This window comes from Fukomys damarensis, unplaced genomic scaffold (genome assembly GCF_012274545.1).
Source record: "Fukomys damarensis isolate Sample0158 unplaced genomic scaffold, DMR_v1.0_HiC HiC_scaffold_38, whole genome shotgun sequence".
Lineage (NCBI taxonomy): Eukaryota > Metazoa > Chordata > Mammalia > Rodentia > Bathyergidae > Fukomys > Fukomys damarensis.
This window is the reverse complement of record NW_022900950.1, coordinates 25,678,900-25,696,998: the sequence shown is the minus strand read 5'-3', so window position 1 is coordinate 25,696,998 and position 18,099 is coordinate 25,678,900. Positions and strand designations below refer to the sequence as shown.

General features: G+C 38.1%; 1 long non-coding RNA gene across 2 annotated transcripts in view; it reads left to right on the top strand.

The window, feature by feature from the left end:
* The window catches only part of LOC104850511, a 28,374-nt gene extending 13,628 nt beyond the window's left edge, over positions 1-14,746 (top strand). For both annotated transcript variants that reach the window (XR_776991.2, XR_776990.2), the window contains exons 3-4: positions 5,241-5,270; positions 14,213-14,746. This is a non-coding gene — a long non-coding RNA (uncharacterized LOC104850511). The remainder of the gene's footprint in view (positions 1-5,240; positions 5,271-14,212) is intronic.
* Positions 14,747-18,099: the final 3,353 nt, after the last annotated feature.

The window sequence follows — 18,099 nt, the reverse complement described above, 5'->3', positions numbered from 1 at the left end:
TTACAGTTATATTAATGCTTATTTGTTTTTTCATGTATAATAATATTTGCCTTATACAGTTGGGTGTGCTGGTATTTTATGCATATGTATTTTTCACTGTTATTTCTTCCTCTTGGATTGTTCCCTTTACAATGATCTCTCTTTACAGTGCTCTTCTCTGTCTCTATTGATATTCTTGGCTTGAAGTCCACTTTTTCTGAAAATAGAATAGCTGCCCCTAGTTTTTTCTTGGTTCCTGTCTCATGCAGTATTGTTTTCCATCTTTTGGCATTCAGTCTATGGATTTCTTTTGGGGTTGTGTTTCTTGCAAGAAACATATGGTTAGATTTTATTTCTTGATCCAATCTGCCAATCTGCTTCTTTTGATTAGTGAATTGAGACCATTTACATTGATGATTATAACTGATATATAGCCCTGTCATATAACTTTATTGTTTTTTGTTTCCTTTCTTTCCTCTTTATTTAATTGCTTTCCTTGTCTGGTGGATTGATTGTGTTGGGGTCCATGGAATCGTAGTCTTCATTATCTCTTTCTAGAATATTCTTCAGAATATATTTGAGTGCTTCAGAACATATTTGATTTGATAGTCATGAATTTTTTTAGCTCTTTGTTGTGGGAGTATCTTATTTCCCCATCAGTTTTGAAAGATAGTTTTGTGGGGTACATCAGTCTGTGTTGAATGTTGTTTTCTTTTAGGACTTGAAATATTTCACTCCACACTCTCCTGGACTTAAGGGTTTGTATTGAGAAGTCTGCTGTGATTCTGATGGGCTTTTTTTTCATAGGTGATTTGTTTCATTTCTCTAACAGCTTCTGATATTTTGTTTTTGTGTTGAATCTTTGGAATCTTGACTATTACATGGCTTAGTGTAGATTTTTCTGATTCTATCTAATTGGAGTTCTATGTTTCACTTTCTTGTATGTCAAATTCATTTTCCATGCTTGTGAAGTTTTCTGCCATTACTTGTATGAACTTTTATGTTCGTTGCACTAGCTCTGATTTTTCAATGATTTCAATAAACCTTATGTTATTCTTCTTTGCACAATGTAGCAGTTATTGGATTGATTTTTTGTGGTCCCTTGCTATTTTAAAGAAATATTTATTTTCATTGTTGCTAACCACAAACCTTTCTTCTAGATCTAATATTCTCCTCACCTTGGTTGATTCTGCTGCATATACTATTGTGTGTGTGTGTGTGTGTGTGTGTGTGTGTGTGTGTACCGGAGATCAAACTCAGGACCTTGCATTTATGAAGCAGGCAGTGGAACCACTGAGCTAAGCCCAGGCTGCATATGCTTTCAATAGAATTTTTAATGTCCTAGATTATCTGTTTCAATCTGTTTCATGGATTCCATTTCTTTCCTATGTCAGACATTTATGGTTTCCATCATTTTCCTAAGTGCTTCTATTTTTAAAAATCTGTATCTACTCTATATTCACTAACCATGTCTTTTATTATGACCATCATCTCTTCAGTTTTCTAAAAAATTACTTCTAATTCAACCATATTCATGAGCTTTGTTACTTATGCTATTACCATTTCAGACTGTTCAGGTGGGTGGGTTTCATATTGTCCCATCTCACTTCCTGTTGAATTTGCCTTAGGTCGCATAGAAGTTTGGGGTTGCATCTTATTCCTGTCTTATTTTATATCTTTTTTTTAAATTTAGTTTCTGCATTGATGCTTGTAAATTGCTTATGGTAAGAAGCTTTATTGGTAGTATCAAGAGCCCTTAGGAAATGACTACTTCTTAGAGAAGTCTTCCAGTTGTAGCTGGATTTTGGGTTTTGAGTATCTTGCAAGATCCTACCTCTTCAGTTTATTGGGGATGAGAAGTTGCTGCTTATTAGGCATAGCCCCTGGTTCTTTAGCACAGGCCTATAGTATTGTTTATGACACTCAGGCAATCTAGATCTTGGGATCCAAGGAAGAACAACTGATTAAAATAGCTATCTAACCTTGGCTAAAGTAGTACAATCAGCAATAACAGTATCATCGAGCACAGCCTAAAAAATGACAAATTATCAAAATTATTAATTTTCTGACTTTAACTGTATGAACAAGATTTGTAGTTATGTAACAAAATCTAAAACAAATCAGTAAACATCCCCTCACTATAGTGATTTTGCCCTTGGGAGAAAATTTGAGAAGGCTAAGGGGAAAAAAATAGAGAAATAGAAGAAAATAGAGATTAGAGGCAAGGATGAAGGACAAAGGAAGATTATTTAAGCTTTGGGAAACCGGTGAAGAAGACAGAGGGAAAGAAAGAAGGAAGAACAGAACAAAATTTAAAGAAACCTCTGGAAACAATGTTGAAACTCATATAAAAACAAGAACAGGCAATCAAGAAAAAGAAAAAAGAAGCAAAGAAAGGAAGATAAAAATTTTACTTTAGGGTGTGTCTCTGCTGTCACTGGTAAACAAAGAGGACAGACAGAGTCAGATCATTGTTGGTTGATCCCAGCAAGTGATAGAATTACAGAAAGGAGGTGAATAATCCCAGCAAATCTGACCTTTCAAGTCCACTGAAGTTCAGGTTGATCCTGGTTTCTGGCTCTGAGGCTGAGACTCAAGTTGTTCAGCTCACAACACTCCAGGTGCCTCTTGCCAGTTTCAGCTCAGCTCTTAGAACCTGGGTGTACCCCACAGCTATGTCTCACCCTGACACTGGGAGCCCCAAGGTGGAGCTAACCTACTGCTACTCTGACTCCCTGGTTCAGGTGGCCCCTTTCCAAAATGGCAGCCAGACAATCACCCTCTCCTGGGGATGTTTGAGTCAGAATCACTTACCAGCCACACCATCCACTGCTCCATTTTATTGGTACATTACTCAGTGGAGACCTCATGAGTCACCCATAGTCATGTGTCTCTATAGGTTCCAGTAACATCAATCACAATGTTAGCTAGGATTCATCGAGAGAAATGAAGAAAACTTCATTTGCTACATCCCTCTACTGCATTCAATCTCCTCTCTTCACTCTACTTGTGGGCTCTAATTCTCACTGCATATACTTGATGGGTCCCAAGAACCGTTTCTCTCCTTATGCTCGGCCCCATGTTGCTGTTTTCCAGTGTACAGACTACAAATCTCAGAGAAGCTGATTTTCTGCTGCTTACTACTCCACCATCTTTCAGAAAGTCCCCTAATTTAATCTTAATGAATGCAGAATATCACCCAAAAAACTGGCCATAAATGTAGCTCTAACACTAATCCTAGATCTATGTACAAAACTAATAATAACCATAACCCAAAACATAGCACTAACCCTAAACATAACTCTAGCCCTAAAGCTAAATCTAACCCTAATCATAATGTGAAAGCTATGTAAACCTAACCCTAACTCTAAAATTAACATAGCCATATCAAAAACCATAACTCTAAACCTAATCTCAAACCAAACCAAGCTTTAACCCTAATCCTAGTCTTACAACTAAATTTATCAATGTTTAAGCTCTCCCTAGCCTTAACAGTAACCCTAATCCTAGTAAAAAACTAACTAACCATAACCTTAAACTTAGTTTTATTGCTAGGTCTAACCATAGCCCTAATTCTAGTACTAATCTTGCCACTAATACTACCCCTAATCCTAGCACTAGCCACAGCCCTAAAGATAACACTAATTCTAACTGTAACCATAAACCCAGTAGTAATATTACACCTAACCCTAACACTAACCCTAAACCTACTCCTAACCCTAGCACTATCCGTAACCTTAAATCTGCCCCTAAAACTAACTCTAGCCATAGCCTTAACACTAAGCATAAACCTAACGCTAAACATGGCCTTGCCCAATACCTAGCCCTATCTTAATCCCAAGCCTTACTCTCACTCTAACCATAGCCCTAACCCTAACCTTAACCATAACCCTAAACCTAACCCTAATCCTAAACCTAACCATAATCCCAATAAGAATACTAGCTGTAACTCTAAACCAAACCCTACCCTAGCTCCATGCCTAATGCTAATCATAGTCCTAACCCTAAAACTAATCCTAACTGTTATAGTTACTTCCTCAATGCTAGGACAAAATACCCAACATCAACAAGTTAAAGGAGGAAAGATGTTTTTTAGCTTACAATTTGTAGAGGTTTCAGTCAGATGACTCCAAGAAAGAACATCATGACAGAGGGGCATGGTATAGGAGAAGGAGTCTATGAAGGGCAGACAAGAAGCAGCATGCAGAAAGTCTTCTGTATTCTTAAATTATCCAGAAGACAGTGTTTTTAAATGATGCCAGCCAACTCAAGGAAGGCCATTCTATTACCCACACCCAGAACCATGCTGAACCAATTAGTGGGCTAATCTATCACACACAGTCTTAATCCAAATATCACATAGCCTGGATCTAGCCACCTCCAAAAAAAACCACACCAGTGAATTCATGAGACATTGGGGGGGTACATCTAAAAACAAGGTACAACACTAACCAAAACCTTAAACTAAATACTACTGTAGACCTAGACTTTACCTTAACCCTACACCTAAACTTAACCCTAACATGAACATTAATCCTAACCCTAACTCTAACCCCCACCCGAACATATTCCCAAGCCCTAGCCTTTCCTACCCCTAGCCCTAAACTTAACACCAAATTTAACACAAACATTACTCTAAACCTAGCCCTAATATTACCACTAACCTTAGCCCTGGACCAAGACCAAACCCTAACATTAAACCAAAACATAAACTAGCCTTTGATGTATCCATGACTCTAACAGTAAACCCAATACTCAAACCAAGCCCTAACCCTAACCTTACCCTAAACAAAATACTAAACCTAACCATAACAATAAACCTAGCATGATCAATAACAGTGACCCCAAATCTCAGCCTAAACATAGCATTTGCAATAGACATGATTTTTAGACTAAACTTAAACATCATCATAGTTCTAAACTTAGCACTGCCCTTCATTTTAAACATAAACCTAACATAACCCTAGCAATAGTCCTAAATAGAGCTTTAGCATATCCTTAAACCTAATACCAACCATTGCCCTAACCCTAAACTTTGCTGTAGTCCTAGGACACAGTCTAAACCTAGCGCTACACTAAAACCTAACCCTAATCCCTAACAATAACCCAAAACCTAGCCCAAGTTTACTCTTAAACATAATCTAAACCATAAAGCTAATCCTATTTGAAAACTTAAATAAAAATCTACCTTATACCCAGAACATATATAAACCAGGCCTTAATCTTGTTGGTTTTTTGTTTTTGTTTGTGTTTTATACCAGGGATTGAAATCAGGACGTGGCACTTACAAGGTAAGCAGCAGCACCACTGAGCTAAATCCATGGCCTTGGCCCGAATCTTAACAATTAACTTAATTTTCAATCTAGCCCTTGAAAAACATAAGTCATAAGCCTAATCTTAACACTAACCTGACACAAAATTTAACCTTAACGATAACCCTAAGTAACATTAGGCAACCATAACCTGAATCTTAGACCTGCACTAATTTATCACTAACCCTAACCCTAAATTCAATTCTAACTATGCTAGACCTAGATTTAGACTTAGCCTGAGTTATAGCACTAACCCTAAGTGTAAGCCTAACCCTAACCATGACCCTAATTCTAGCCTTGATCTAACTCTAGCCCTAAATTTAAACTTAATCAAAACCTTAACGCAAATTCTAGCTCTAGCCCTAATCTTAAACATAAATTAAACCTAATACTAAAGATAACCCAAAGTCTAACCTTAGTCCTACCTTTAAACTTAATCTGAAAGCCAAATCTTAGCTCTAATCCTAGCCTTAATCCTAGCCTTAGTAATAACCTCAACCTAACACAAACCCTAGCCTTAGCCCTAGCCTTAGGTTTAACTTTATCAGTAACCCTAACACTTTCTAAACCTACAAGTAACTCTAAATTTAACCATAACCCTAGCTCTAAGTGGAACACTAAACCTAAAGCTAATGCATGCCTTACTCTATCCATAGATCTAAGTCTATCCCTAACTGCAAAAGCAAATATGCCCATAATATTGACCCTAATTTAACGGTAACTGCAACCCCAGCCCAAGACTTAGGCCCAGCCCTATTCCTAACTTTAAACCTAACACTAAGCCCAAGCCTAACCCTAACTTTAAAACCTAACCTTAATTCTAGCACTAGCCTTAGCTCTCACTATAACCAGAGCCCTAGCCCTAGTAAAATTTTAAACTAGACCTAGTCATAACACTAGTCTCTCACTAATACAGATTTTTAACACCAAACTTATCACTAGTCCTATCCCTAAACTTGACATACTCATAGGGCTAGCACTAACCTTAACCCTAGTCTTAACTTGAAACTTATTCTAAAAGTAAACATAAAACAAAATCTAACCCTAACTATAACTATGGTGTAACCTTAACTTTAAAAATAAACACTACTTCATCCTATCATTAACCATACCATAATCCTAATTTTACACAACCTTAACCCTAATCCTAACCATGAGCACTAGCACCAATCCTAAACCTAGCTCAAATCCTAAACTTAATAAATCTAACACTAATTCTAAACCTAGATCTAGCACTAGCCCTAACACTTAAATCTAACCCTAAATATAATCCTAGCCATACATTAACTCTAATCATAGTTCTATACTTAGTCCTAACTCTAAACCAACATTCACTCAATCACTAACTGTAACACTAATCTTAGACTTAGTTCTAACCCTAGCCCTAACCCCATCTCTATCCCCCAACTTAACCCGAAGCCTAATCCTAAACCCTAGTCTTTATCCTACCATACCCTAATCCTAAACTTAACCATAGCCCTCACACTAATCCTATGCTATGACAAATCTAGATGTCCCACAAAAGCCTCATGTACCCAGAGGTGGAGCTTTTTGGAGATGACTAGATCTAGGGTGTGTGATGCTGGGATCAAGGGTGATAATAAATTAGTCCACTGATTGGAATTAGCATAGTTCTGGGCAGCATCACCCAATATATGGCAGCCTAGATACTATAAAAGAGAAAGGCAGGAAGGCTGCTTGCTGATTCTTGTTTGTTGCCTTCTGTCTGCCACGTTATGTACTGTATCTCCTCTGTGATACTCCTCTCTTATGCCATGCTGTCTTGGACCGAGCTGACTATGGAATTAAACCCTACAAACTGAGATGATATAAACTTTTCCTCCTTTAATTTTTGTTGTCAAGTCTCAGCAAAGGAAAAAGTAACTAAGACACCCAAGCATTAACTGTAAGACTAGTCCTAAAGCTAACACTACCTATAACCATAAACATGTCCATAAACCAAACCTAAACTGTAAGTATTGTAACCCTAATTCTAACTTAACACTAACCCTAACTCAAACCTTAACCTTAAATCTAACCCTAGCCTACCAATAGTGCTAAACGTAACTTACCTTGAACGCTAATCCTAAATTTAACCCTAAAAGCAGTCCTAACACTAGCCCATGCCTCAGCCTTTGCCATAATATTAACTCTAACCCAAACCTTAAGATAAGAACTAATCTAGATCTAAGTTTAACCCTATTCTAAACCCTATTCTTAACCCTAGCCTGCAGCTAGACATAGCCATAAAACTAGGTCAAAGCATGAACATTAGCACAGACATAGACCTAGACCCAACAATAACCTTAAAGTTAACACTGAAGTTACACTAACTCTAACCATAAACTTAAAAAAAAAAAAAACCTAACCCTAATTCTATCCCCATCCTTAAGCCGAGGGTTAACCCTAACCGTAGCACTAAACCTAACCCTAATTATGCATCTAAACCTAAAATGAACACTAGCCAGAGCTTAACCCTGAGTAACCTTAAAACTAATCATTAGCCTATCACTACTCTGCTCTTCACCCTAGACTTAACCTTATCTCTACACCTAGTATGCACATTAACCCTAATGGTAGACACTGCGATATCATAAGATCTGGCATTATCCTAAATTTAATTATAACTTTAGCACTAAAATTTACACTAGGCTTAGAAATATTCCTACCCTAAAACTACAATAACTCTAAAGCTTATAATTAACACCCTAAACCTAAAAAGATGTAATCCTAGCCTCATGGTAAATATGTCCTTACCCTTAAGCCTAAACATAAACCTAGCACTAGACCAAAATTTATGCCTAGACCTAATCCTAAAATTAATGTGAACCTTTATTCATTTATTTATTTGTTGGTACCAGGGAACAAATTTGTGCTTGTGAGGCAGGTGTCAGAACCACTGAGCCAAATCCCTGGCCCAGTGAACCTTTATTTTAACACTAGCCTTACATCTAACCCTAACACAAGCCCTAACCCTAAGCCTACAACTAAACCTAGCATTAATCCTAATCCTAACTCTAACCCTAACCCAATCCTAACCATAATCCAAAATCTTAATTTAACCCTAAACCTAACCTAAACTCTAACCCTAGCACTAAAAAGCCTTATCCTTGACCCAAGCCCTAACCTTAAACCAACCTCTGACCCTAGATGTAAATTTACAGCTAAATCAAATCCTAACCCTAAGCTTAATGATAGCCCAGAATCAAGCCCTAGTCCTACCCCACACCTTAAAACTAGCCATAATTCTAATCCTGATCTTAATCTTAGACCTAGCTCTCATCCCATCCATAGCCCCAACCTGAACCCTAAGCATAAAAATATCCAAATTGGTAATTCTAACCTTTGCCCCAACCCTAACTCAAACTCTACCCCAAACTTGATGCTAGCCCAAGCCCTGGCCCTAACTTTAACACTAACCCTAAAGCTAAAAATAATCCTAATAGTAACTCTAGACTTAGCACTAACTCTAACAATAGCATTTACCAAAGCTAAACCCTAGCCCTAACTTAATCCTATCCTTAACCTTACAGCAAGCCCTAGTCTTTTCCTTATACATAGGCATTACCTTAATTCTAAACCCAGTAATAAACTTCAAGTTAATAATGTCCACAACAATCAACATAAACCTAAACTTACCCATAGCATTAAATATAGCCTTAGGCCTAGACAGAGCCTGAGCCCTATGCAAAACCAAATTTTAGGCCTACCCTAGACCGGACATTAATCTTAACTTGAACCTGAATATAAACCTAACCCTATCCTTACCACTAACCCTAATCGTAGCTCTAACTCTAATGTTAGCCCAATATAAAGCCAATACCCTAAATCTAGCAATACAAGTAAATCTCACCCTAACGCTAACACTAATTCTAGCATGAGTCCTACCTTTAACCCTATCCCTAACCCAAACCCTAACCCTAGGCCTAGACCTAGACCAGTCCTAATCTTAACCCTAAGTATAAAGTTAAACCTAGAAATAGACCCAGCACTAGACCTAGCCGAACCCTCCACTTAAAACCAATCTATGACCATAACAATAACCATAACATTATTACTAACCCTAAACCTAGCACTACAAGAGGCCTTAGGCTTTCATTAACTAAATCGTAAAACTGAGTCTCAGGCGTAGCCCTAGAATAGCCATAATCATAATTCTAAGACTCCTTATAACTCTAATATTATTCCTAACCCTAGCCCTAGCCCTGGTCCTAAGGCTAGTTCTAGATCTAGACCTAATCTTAAACTACACTAACCCTAACCCTAACCTAGTGCTAGCCTTAGCACTAAAAGAAACTCTACCCTAACTCTAATTCTAAATGGAAATCTAGCTCTAGAACTATCACTAAAATTATCATTAACCATAATCCTAAATCTAACACTAGACCTAGTCCTAGCCCTAAGACTAGCACTAGACCTAGACCTAAACTTAATCCTAACACTAACATTAAATTTAACCAAAACCCTAAAACTAGACCAAACCCTAACCTTAGCTCTAGATCTAGTTGTAACTTCATATCAAACCAAACCCAAACTTAAAACTAACCCTACTGCTAACCCTGGCCTAAAAACTAAACCTACCATTAACCATAACCCTAATTCTAACCAAAACTCTGAGAATAGCACTAGACCTAGCTCTAGCCCTAGATCTATCCATAACCATAATCCTAAAAATAACTCTAATTCAAACTTTATTCCTAGGCCAAGACCTAGACCTAGCACTAAACTGAACTCTAACACAAACCTTAACCTTATACCTAAACTAATCTACACTAACACTAGCCTTAGCTCTAGACTTAGACAAAATTTAACCATAAACCCAAAACCAAGTCTAACCATAGCCCTAGCCCTAGCTTCAGAACTATCTCCAAACTAGTATAATCCTAACACTAACTCTAAACCTAAACCTACCTATAGCCATATACCTCACAAAAGCTCTAACCCTAATCTTAAATATAACTCTAAGCCAAGCAATAGACCTAGATTTAGTCTTAGCCCTAGTACTGACTTCAATATATGCCTAATCCTAACCAAAACCACAAATAATAAATCTAGGAATCTATCTTTAGACCTAGTCCTATCTCTAACCTGAGCCCTCTGGGTCTAACCCTAACTCTAAGCCTAACTCCAAAAATAGGCACAGCTATATCCAAGGCCCTAGACCTATCCATAAATGTAATTCATTCCTGAAACTACTCCTAACCCTAATACAAGTCCTAACATAGAAGTCAACTCTAACACTAGCTGTAGAAATAGCTATAACCCTATCCTAACACTAACTCAAATCTTAACCCTAATCAATGCTCTAAATTTAGCCTAATGCTAGCCCTAGCACTAGCAGTACTCTAATCCTAATCTACCCTTAATATGAACCCGACCCCTAACATTCACATTAACCCTAAACATAACACCAAACCAAGTACTAGCTGTGGCCCTAACCCTAAAACTAACACTAACCCTAACTAATTACTAACTATAAGCATAACATCACTCTAGCCTTAGAATTAAAATTAACTCTAATCATAACACTAATCTACACATAGCTCTAACCAAACCCCACACCAAGCTCTAACCTTAACCCTAAATCTAATCCCATGAACTTAGCTCTAGTTTAGCCCTAACATTAACTCTAAGCCTAAACCTAAACCTAAATTTACCCATGTCCCTAATTCTAAACCTCAGCCTAACTCTAACTTTGATTATAACTTTAGTGGAAATGTAACCCTAACCCAAAACCTAACGCTAGCATTAAATTTAACCCTAATGCTAAATCAATACCTAATTCTAGTTCTAAACCTAAACTTAACCCTAACAATAACTCTAAACCAAATCCGAAACCAGACCCTAATTTAAAATATAATCATAAATTTAACCCTAGCTCTGGCCCAAAACTTAACTCTAACCTTAAACTAAGCATTAGCCCTAGCCCCATTCCTACCTCTAGGACCAGCTCTAGCTCTTAATTTAAAGCTAAATGAAACCAAACACTAGGCCTAAACCTAATCCTAACCTAACCCTAGACCTAGCCCTAGCCCTTAACACAAACCATAAACCTAGCAATAATGCTAAAATTAACAGTAGCATTAGTCCTAAACCAAACCATCTTCCTAACTGTAACCCTAGCCTATGCTCTAGCAACACTAAGCCTAACCCTAAGTCTAATGCTACCCTAGCATTAACCCTAGCTATATAGCTCTATCTCTAGACCTAGCCTGCATCTAACCTTAAGGCTAACCTATCCCTTATCCCTAACACAGCCTTAACCCAAGGACTAGCCCTAACCTAAATTTAACTCTAATCCTAATGTAAACTCCAAACCCAGCACAATTCTTAGCCTTAATACTAGCAATAACCCTAAAATTTAACCTTAACACTCAGTCTAAACCTAACCAAGACCTAGCTATAACCCCTCCAGCCCTCATGTCAAAACTAATCCTAATCATATTCCTGACATTAAAAATAAACCTAGCCCTAGCCCTAGCCAAAATCCTAAACATAACCATAACATTTACCCTAACTCTAGCCGTAGCATTAGTCCTAACCCTATCACTAACACTAAGCCTGCCACTAGCCCTAACTCCAGCCTCAACCTATTACTAGTCAAGCCCTATCTTTGAACCTAACCATAATCCTAAATATGGACCTAAAATAAACCTAACCCTAAACTTAACCCTAGTACAAATCTAAACACTAGTTCTATCCCTAGCCTGAGCACTAACCTTAACACTAAACCTGTCCCTAGTCCTAGCCAAAGACCAAGCACCAGCTGTAACATTAACCTGAACCTTAACACTAACATTAACCATAAATATAGTGATAGCCCTAATTCTAACCCCTCCTAACCCTAACACAAACCTTAACACAAACCCTATCCTGACAACTAGCCCTAGCCCTAACATTAACTTTAACACTAACACTAAATCTAAACATAATCCTAACTTTAATTCTAGAGCTATCCATAACCCCAACAATAGCATTAAACTAATCACAAACCTAAATCTAGTCACAACCTAGACTCAACTATAGCACTAGCCCTAACCCTAGGCCTACCTCTAACTGTAACCCTAACCCTAACATTAACTCAAAGAAACAATAACATTAATACTAATACTAACACTAACACTAACACTAACAAGCACTAACTCTCTTCCAAAACTAACCTTAACTCTGGTGGAACCCTAAAACTAACCCAAACACTAACTTTAATGCTAGCACTAAACCTAGAGAAAACTTAACTCTTGTTCAAGCCATAGCACGGGCCGTATTTCTAACTTAACCCTAAAAATGGTTACACCATATCTCTAGACCTACCCCAAGCTCTCATGTTAAACCTAATCCTGTCCTAACCACAACATTAACTATAAACCTACCACTAGCCTTATCCCTAATCCTAAATATAACCATAATCCTTACCCTAACTCTAGCTCTAGCATTAGTCCTAACCCTGTTCCTAACACTAAGCTCAAGCCCCTAATCCTAGTCTTATACTTACCCCTTTCCCTAGTCCTAATGATCATGGAAACCTGACCCTAAACCTAACACAAAGCCAAAAATCCTATGCTAGGCCTAATTCTAATTCAGGTGGAAACATAATATTAACTGTAATCCTAATTATAAAACTAACCTTAATAATAACAGCATTCCCTAGCAATCCCTAACCTTAATCCTAAACTTAAACTTAACACTTAGTGTAACCCTGACCATAACTGAAGCCCTGAGAGAAATCTAACCCTAACCCTAACACTGGCCTTGTCCCTAAACCAAATCCAGGTGGAACCCTAACATATCCACATCCCTAAGCCTATCCCTAGCCCTAGGCCTAAGCTTAACCATTATTCTAAAACACTAATTCAATACCTGGAGTTTAACTCTGGTGTTAGCCTTAGATCTAGAACCTAACCCAAAAATTACCCTAAACATAGTGGAAACCTACCTGTAGCATTGTCTTTAGCTCTAAACCTAACACTAAACTAATCCTCACACTAATTCAGGTGGAAATTTAACCATAATATCAACATTAATCCTGAACTTAACCCTGCCCTTAACTCTAAGGCTGGTGGAATCTTAACCCTAGCTCCATTCCTGGACCTAGGCCTAACCTACACCTGACTATAGCACAGTCTGATTTGAAATATAACAGTAAAATTAACATTTACCCTAACACTAGCTGTAACTGGTCAAACCTAGTTTTAGCCCTAGCCCTAAGCTTACTCTAGACCTAAGAGTTGAGATAACCCAAGCAATGAAACTAAATACAATGCTAGCTATAGCCCTAATCCTAACTCTAATGTAAAACTGGTGGAAATTAACCCTAAACTGACCATAAAACTAAGTTTACCCTAACTCTTAAATGGGAGTGCCTAGATCTAGAATTACACCTAGATCTAGACCTAGCCCTAGCCCTAACACTAACCCTAACCCTGACTTAAAACCTAGTCACAATTCTAACTCTAACACTAACCCTGGTCAAACCCTAACAGCAGTCATAACCCTAACATACACCATGACCCTAATCCTAAACCTGGAGGACCCTAGCCATTGTTTAACACAAATTCCAAGCCTAAACCTAGCCTTATATGTAACTATAGCCCTAGATCCAGATCTAAACCTAAACTTAGCTATAAATATAACCCTAACCTGAAACTAAACCTTAACCCTAAAACTAACTCTGGTGCAACCCTAAACATAACCCAACATTATCCCCATTCCTACCCATAAACATAGCCCTGTCATAACCCTCACTGTAACATGAACCATAACTGTAACTAAACATAACTCTAAATCCAATCTGAAACCTAACAATAATACCAACACTTACCCTAACCCTAGCCCTAGCCCTAGCCCCAGCCATAGTCATAGCCTTATCCCTAGCACTAGCCCATGCCCTAGCCTTGACATTCACCTTATGGTTCCTTTGCCAGTGTTAGGAGGACCCAGCAAGCATGTACCTGGCCCCAGCTGATATCACCAATGGCTGAGCCCTGCACTGGACCCAGGAGGACCCAGGAAGCATATGTCCTGCTCTCAGCTGACATCAACACCCACTAGACCCTACACTGAACCCAGGAGGACCCAGGACCCATAAGTCCTGCCTCCAATCCTGGGGTTTTCCAAAACACAGGGCAACAGAGTTGAAAACCAACACACCAACCTGATCAAAGATGGGACCAATACATCGAGGAGGAGAGTTTTGCTTCAAGACTGAAATGATACTCTCCACAGAGGGTATCCACAGTGACTAAGAGACAGCCCTGGGAGATAGGCTTGGAGAGGGTGAGACTAAATAGGGATCTCTTTGGATCCTCTGGGAGGCGTGAGTTCATATCAGAAACTTCATGGGACCTGTATTGTGTTGTGGAAGACCAGGTTTGGTGGGAGTAATTGTCAGAGGGGGCAGTCCTGAAGCTGTGGAACTGCTGCCAACATCCAGCAGAAAATAGTGCTCTGAATTACTTTAGGTTAATATAAGGGGTGCCTAATTATCTTCATTAAAATCAGAATCCTCTATGTTTTAATAAAAGGCTGGTCATGGGTGTTTCTTAGGGTTTGTCAATATCTGGCTGACATTTGATATATTGCTGATGCTAAATTTACTTTCATAGACAAGGTAACATAGTAGTGGCCAGCAATTGGTTTTTATCTCTATACCAATACCTGGGTTTCAGGGGGAAGGATAAGTGCCATAAACAATACTGTGGCTCACTCCTGAAGAATAGGGCACTGGGCCAAAGACTTTGAAAACCATAGCACAACAAACAAACAAACAAAAACAGAAACATGAAAAGGCAAGGCAAAAAATGCCTCCAAAAACTTCCAACTCCCCAAAACTGATACAGCAGACATTGAGGAGGAAATCATAAACCACATAGCAGAGAGGTCTAAAATGGTACCATTGGAGACAAAACAATTCTATAAAGTGCTTGGCAAATTTAAAGATGATATAGCTAATCACATAATGACCATAATGAAACAAATGATCAGCAAATCTAAAGAAGACACTAATAAACATTTAGAGGAGCTAAATAAAGAGATGCAATATATGAATAGATAGCAGAGAAAAGAATGGGAGTCCACAAAAAAGTTCTAAACAGAAATATGAGATTAAAAACACGATTGAAAGTATGGGCTGCAGAAGTGACCAATGTGAAGACTGTCAGACCTAGAGAACAGGGACATATGCAATCAATGATCAATTAATGATAGATTCCTTAAAAACAAAAAGAATATGAAAATAGACCCAATGGCTCTTGGATAACTCAAAGAGTATTAACATAAGAGTAATTGGAATTAGTGAAAAATCAGAGAGTACAAGGTTATGAAAAACCTGTTTACACAAGTAAACAGAAAATCTTTTCAGACATGGAAAAAGAATTTAACATACAGATAAGTGAATAATATAGAATTTCAAATACCCATGATCAGAAAAACAAAAAACAAAAAACAAAAACACTCCATGTTGCATACTAATTAAATACCCTCCCCCCAAAAAATCACCCACAGGAACAGAATCATAAAAGCTGTTAGAGAAAAGCAATGAATCACCCATTAAGGAAAACCTATTAGAACTACAATAAGGCTTGCTGGTTCTGCTTGCTGTCTTCTGCAATGGTCTCCTACCATGCCACCCTGCCTTGCTTTCCTCTCTCTTCCAAGGAATCTGGGGAAGGAAGAGGAAGTAGAGAAGTGGTTGTTAACTCAATCTCCTGTTTGGGAGGGGCTGGAGAAGCAGGGAGAATGTGGGTATGTGGTGGAGAGACACAAGATGGCAGAGATGAGGAAGGGTCAAAAGATGACACAGGTTAGGTGGGGTCTAATCAGAAATGAAGATTGCTCCAGGTATCAATGAACTAATTGTACAGTTGGAGAGAAGCAAATAAATGAACACAATTTAGTTTCATAAATGAATTCAGCATTGAAGCCATGAGGACCCCAGATTTTCTTCACTGTCTGGGCATTTTAGAAGCAGGGATTCCAAGAGAAGATCCCAAATAGGACTTACTTATACTGGTAGAACACAGTATTCACAAAATGGCATTCAAGAAAATCAAGTGATTGATCATAGAGCAGACTGGAGAGGAATGCCTAGCCGTGCAGGTGTCTCTGCAGTATCATCTCCCCTCAACCCTTATACTCTTGGGCCTCCTGCTTGTGCCAGTACCTGGATCCACACTGCAGAGGCACAGGTAGTCATAAAGTCCATTTTACTTAGCTCCAGAAGATAGAACAGAAGTAAACAACTGCAATAAAGGCACATCAAACCTCCATAGTTGGTAAGTTGGAGTGATCACCACCTTCCATCAGAACTTGGATCATCTTCAGGGGAAGGGCAGCATGAAACTGTAGTAGAAACTTGCAGAGTTCAACCCTGCAGGAGGTCAGGGAGTTCAACTTGGGCCTTGCAGCCAGAATTCAGCCTAAATCTAAGGGGTCTGCTGTCAGCTAGCTGAGACTAACTGACTTAGTTCTTTGCACATTGTTGCCCACATTGTCTATTGTGACAGCAGAAATATACCCTGAAAGAGGCTCTTCAAATTTTTTTTCTTTCTTTTCTTTATATTTTTAATTTTTAGTTTTAAAATTTTATTTTTCCCCATTCTACAAATTCTTCCTTTTTTCTTTCTTATTTTTCCTGCTCAGTCTCTTGCTCCCCCAGGTTATTCTTCATCTCCCTTTTTGCTCAGGTTCCTGCCCTAATTCAGATTTCTTCCTTCTTTTTCTTTTCTTCTCTCTTTTTCTTTCACTTGAGTGTCATTAGTTTCAAAGAAAAATGAGTGTAATTTATAGCTTCCCTATTACTGTTAAATTATTCTATTCTTGTCTTTGTTCTTGCACTCTGTCTTTCCCTTTTCTCTTCAACAGTTTTCTAGAGTTTGTGTGATCATTCTTTGTCCTCTGGCTTCACTTGAAACCTTCTCCAATTCTTCTACCACACCATTCCTCTCCTGCTAACTCCTTATAAGTTTCCATCCTGATGGGCAAACTTGCTATATTGAAGAGTTTATTCACTATAAACATATTTTGGGCTGGTCCTCAATTTTGATTTAATTCACATGATTTAAAGGGGATAGATTAATTATTATCACAAATGGTCAATTTCTAAGCTGCGCTTAATGCTATTGTGCCATAGATTATATTAATTGGGCTAAAGAGTTGTGATTGATTTAATGAGTTGTCATTTATGATATTATGAAAATGAGTGTCTATGAGACATTAGAGACCCAAAACCTAAAGAGCAGCTATAACAAGAAGATCAAAGTACTAACTCAGGAATTAAACCAAGGCTAGCACAACAACAAAAATAAAAATGAAAAAACACTTTAAGCAAGGCAAATTCTAGGGGAAATGAGGTGGTAAAGTCTTATAATCAACCACCAAGACTCCCTGAATTCATAGCACAGGAAGCAACAAAACAGATCAATCAGGTTCTAGAAAAATTCAAAACAGAAATAATTTCCCAGATAACTACAGAGATGCTGTTGTGAAAGAATTGTACCCTTCTCCATTGTTGGTGGGAGTGCAGGCTGGTGCAACCACTATGGGAATCAATATGGAGATACCTCAAAGAGCTGGGACTACAGGTTCCATTTGACCCAGCCATCCCTCTGCTGGGTATCTTTCCAAAAGAATTAAAAGAATCATACCACAGTGATATATGCACACCAATGCTTATAGTGGCACAGTTTGTAATAGCTAAATCTTGGAAACAGCCCATTTGACCATCAGTTGGAGACTGGATAAAGAAGATGTGGTTTTTCTATAAAATGGAATCCTACTCAGCCATAAAGAATGATAAATTAGGATCACCGGT